This window comes from Oratosquilla oratoria, chromosome 42 (assembly GCF_046742065.1).
Source record: "Oratosquilla oratoria isolate Oo_2021 chromosome 42, ASM4674206v1, whole genome shotgun sequence".
NCBI classification, from domain to species: domain Eukaryota; kingdom Metazoa; phylum Arthropoda; class Malacostraca; order Stomatopoda; family Squillidae; genus Oratosquilla; species Oratosquilla oratoria.
In genome coordinates this window covers 4,962,913-4,967,912 of record NC_134818.1, presented here as the reverse complement: position 1 = coordinate 4,967,912, position 5,000 = coordinate 4,962,913, and the positions used below count along the sequence as shown (strand labels likewise).

At 36.8% G+C, this 5,000-nt stretch overlaps 1 protein-coding gene across 7 annotated transcripts in view; it reads left to right on the top strand.

The window, feature by feature from the left end:
- The window catches only part of LOC143021457 (uncharacterized), a 405,777-nt gene that overhangs the window by 329,707 nt on the left and 71,070 nt on the right, over window positions 1-5,000 (top strand). The gene's annotated exons all lie outside the window — the stretch shown is intronic.

Below are 5,000 nucleotides of genomic sequence, written 5' to 3'. Positions count from 1 at the left end.
ATGATGATGATGGTGGTAATGATGATGACGATAATAACGGCTGCTCTGGCTGCTACTGCTGTTCCTGATAATTCATTACCGGCCCAATTTTTTTGTTACTATTATTACTTTTACTACGCTATTCACGTCTATCTTGAAGCGAAGTGGGGCCAAGCATGCCCACAAGAGCCCAATTTGGAGGACAATTTTTACTTAAGGTTGATAATGACAAGTAGTCGTCATGACTCAAAAAAAATCTAGCTTCAAAGTGCATCAGAGTGGTTTTGTCAGGGTGCTAGTATTTTTTCATGGCAATCCAATTTTTTTTTTCTCAGAGCACACAAATTTCAACATATAGGAAGTTTGAGCATCTCTAAATGAATTATCCTTTTTGTTTTTTCTATGTTCAGATTATGCTGATGACGTTGCAAGTCCCCTTTGCCCCCCTTTTTTCATGTAGTAAGACTTCATTTTCTTCAGGCAATGAAATTTAAAATCTAAGATGAGTAGATTTAGATTTTTTCTCAATATCCTGATAATCCTGACTAGGTATACATGTTCTCTTACCAAACTACCCAGACATCGAGTTTAGAGTCACTCAGTAAACCAACTGAGAAAAGTCAGGTTTCCTAGTTCTCGTATGGCTGAGATCTAACTTTTGCCTCATCACGAAGGGCTCACTGGGTTGCTATGGTGCCACACGCTTCACGATAGACTACGCCTTGCACTCAATATCACGCTCTTTCATTCGGTTGGCCTCTAGATTTGGTCTTTCTTTTTATTATTATCAATCCTAACATTAGACGTTTATCTTCACAATGGATATTGAACACTGAATTGACTTCATTATATTTTTTTTTCTTTCCAATGCTACTTTTATCATAAGAGCAAGAAGCCTCAGTAGATACTACTCAAATATTCTTGTAAAAAATAATTACTTGTCCTCCACACAATTTTTACAGCATTTCTCTTGATTGCTATTGATTCTAAAGATGACTTCCGTCACTATTTTTTGCATGAGATTTTTTCTCTTCCTCTTTGTTAATTTTCAATGCCGCCATCATGCTTTCATGATTTTTTTTTATATAAAGTTTTAGTCCCTTTCAGAAAAAAAAGTGAAAAAAAAAAGAGACGACAAGAGTTTTTGCTCTTGATGGTAACTCCACCCCCAGTTCTCTTTCCTCCCGTTGCAAGATTGACGCCTCACCGCACCACTTTGACCAGGAACCCAATAATGATCTGTCCCTCGCATAAGCAGCCTATATCTGGAATGTTGGAATGCCATCTTCACTTCTCTCCTCCCTCCTCCTACTCCTCCTCCTAATACTTCTCTTTTTCTCTCCAACCCTTCAGTCCTCTCCTCTCCTCCCACCAACCCCTTGCTCTCTCCTTTCCCTTATTCCATATCCCTTTCCTGCTTACCTTTTCCATCCCCTTCCTCCCTCCTCTTCTCTTAGCTTTATTTCACTTCTCTCATGCCCCCCCCCTATTCCCTCACTCCCATCCCCTTCCCTTCCTTCTCCCATCCTTATTCCATTCTTTCCTCTCTTTTCTCTCTTGTCTTTTCTTCATGCTTCTCCTTTCTCAACCCCTTTTCCTCTCATGTCCAGGATTTTTCTTTCCTTTGCCTCCCTCTCCTCTCAGTTTATCTTAGCCTCCCTCATCTTCTTCCTTTCTATTTATTTTCCCTCCCCCCTATTCCCCTACTCTCCCCTCCCCTCTCTCCTTCCCTCCTCTTCTCTCCCCTATTTTCCTCTCCTCTCCACTCTCCTCCTAGCCATTTTAATTCTGTTTCACTTTTTTTTTTATGTTTTCCCACTTCCCATCCATCATCCTTTTCCCATCTCTAACTGTCTTTCTCCGCCTCTTTTTTAGTTTCTCTTTACATTCTTCTCTCTTTTATGTCCTTCATCTTTCTCCATCCTTGTCCCCTCTGCCTTTTTCCTCTTCCTCCTCCATTTCTTTTGCCAAATCCTAATCACCCCTCCTCACATTCCTCCCCTTTCCCCCTTCTCCTCCTCCTCCCTCCCTCTCCGTTGCACAGTCTTCTTTCACAGTTAATCGTTTCCTTTCATCCACTCTGCATATTTCTATCCATACCCCAACCTCCCTTCCCTACAGTCTCCTTACATACCACTCTCTCTATCTCTCTCCCTTTCTTCCATCCTTCTTTCCTTCCCAGTCCTCTTTTCTATTGTTTCCACCTTCTTATGTCCCCTCTGTTTCTACACCTCTCCCATCTGTAAATGAGAGACACAGATACATGCACATCTTCATTAAACACACACAGTGGAAGAACATATAAAGAACCCATAAAAGTAAAACTCAAAGGAAAAAACTCACACAAATCACATAAAATGTACAAAACACACACAACACAAAAATATACATTTAAAGCACATACCTACACAAAAAACTCAAAAACATGTGGATACAGAAAACTAGCCAACTGCTTTACACACAAAACATGCAACACACACTAACAGTGCTAAACACTCATGACTCAAATAATTTGCAAAACGAAATGCATAATACACATGAAAGAGCAAGATCACACAAAATGCGCTACTCACACAAACCATGTACAGTGAAACCTCTCATTAATGAATGTTAATTAGCTGTGTTTGCGGTGTTTTCGCTGTGTTTTCGGTGTTTTGGAGTGGTTTTTGGGTGGCATAGTAATTGCACGCACTAAACAACAGCACCAAAAACACCGAAAACACAACAAAAACACCACAAACACAGCTAATTAACGTCCATTAATGAGAGGTCTCACTGTATACCCATGAAATGCACCAAACACACAAATCTCTCCATCACACATAAAACTCATAAATGCATGAATACCAGTAATGCCCAAACCAATAAAAACATACAAAACACAAACACAAAACAAAGAGAATATACAAAACACAGAAAACTTAAAAACACCAAATATGAAATGCAAACACAGAAAACCTAAAAACACCAAATAGAAAACACAAACCAAAGAGAACATACAAAACACAGGAAACATAAAAAGACTGAACACAAAGACCAGAAACACAAAAATGAAAATAAACAAAAAGAGAAAATACATAACACAAAAACATAAAGCAAACAAAAACACAAAGTACACAAACAAAACCCACAAAAACAAACAACACACAAAGAAAAAAAATGCATTTAAAACAAGACACAAGTAAATTGTAAAGACAAAACTACAAATTGCAAAACACTCCAACTGCACAAAAACAAACTATAGAATAAACATGACACACACATATACAATACGTAAAAGTACAAAGAGCAGGAAACACAAACATAAAACACACAGAACACAAAATACCAAAAACACGAAACACAAACCATATAAAAACAAAGGACCAAATATACATAGTACGCAGATACACAGCACATAAACCACCCAAAGAGCTGGAAACACACAACACAAAAACAGAAAACACTAAAAGCATAAAATACACAAAATACATGAGTGGTCAAGCACGCATGAACACAAACACAGAACTCAACATTAATAGCTCATTCCTCACAAAAAAGCACAAATCAAAACATATGTATAGAAATCACAGTAATCATAATCACACACAAATGTAAAAAGCACAAAAGTAGAAAACACAGTCCAATGTACAAAAACCAAAATTCCACAAATCAAATACAATGTAAAAAGCAACCAAAACACATACCTACACGTACAACGCACAGAACATGTGGATACAAACGATTCACAAACTACACAGATGTGCACAAAACATATATACAAAACACACTTAGAGTGCTAAACATTCAAAACTTACATAGCACACATCAACAAAACAAAATACACACAAACTAACAAAACTACCCCAACAGGCAAAACATACAATTCAATTCAAGAAGAGGAAAGTTCTCAGACTTACAGCGGTTGGTAACTGACCTTGGATGGGCTTTCCCTAAGATCTCTCTGAGAAGAAACTCTGGACAGCTTTCTCTGTAGCACTGGTGTAGACCTGTTACTATGTCACCGACTTAGTAGGGGGAGAGAAGCAGTCTGCAGTTGTCAGCTCCCAATGTGTGAAATACTCTTAGAAATATATTTGAAGTTAACAGAGACAGATCTTGGGTATAATCCAGACACTGAGTGTCAACCCCCCAGGGCAGCACCTCCGAATGGAAGTGAGACAGATGCTAGATTTTGACAATGGCAGCCTTCCTGTCCCTCTAGCAAGACACCACATACAGCCATTGGTCCCACAAAACACACAAGTACACATAAAATGTACAGAACAAAAATATATAAATAGATAAACATAAAAAGAATAAATAAATTCGTTGCTCACATGAAACTATCAAATGCACAAAGACTTAGATATACTCACAAAATATAGACTACAAAAAAATAATTGAAAATATACAAAACATAAGCATGTAAAACACGTACATATAAATCACAAAACACACATTAAATTTCAAATTATATAAAGCACACAAATTATACAAACTAAACAGTACACAAAACAGGCAAAACACACAAACTCTATAAGGAAAAAATAAAAATAAGATACAAAACACATGAAAAATAGACAATGACACAAAACACAACATACACACATATACATACCTGACACAAAATACAGAGAACCGACAAAAAACTCAAAATAATAAAATAAAACACAAATTCATGAAACACTCAAAACAAAAATCACGAAATACACAATTCACAAACCACATGACACACACACACAATACAAGACAAAATATAAAAGCACAATATAATAAAAAGGTGCAAACCACACAAAGCATGTAACATACTGTACACATCACATGAAATGCACAAATCACATAAGATATGCACAGAAAATACACACACATAATACTTAACCCATACAAACAAAATATAGAGAAAACAAAACCCACAAAAATAGAAAACACAAATGTAAGAAAAACTCTGTCATAAAAATGCAAGTTTCACTAATGCATAAAACACATGCAAGGTATAGAGTGATCTATATTCAAAACAGATACCTACACACAAAACATAA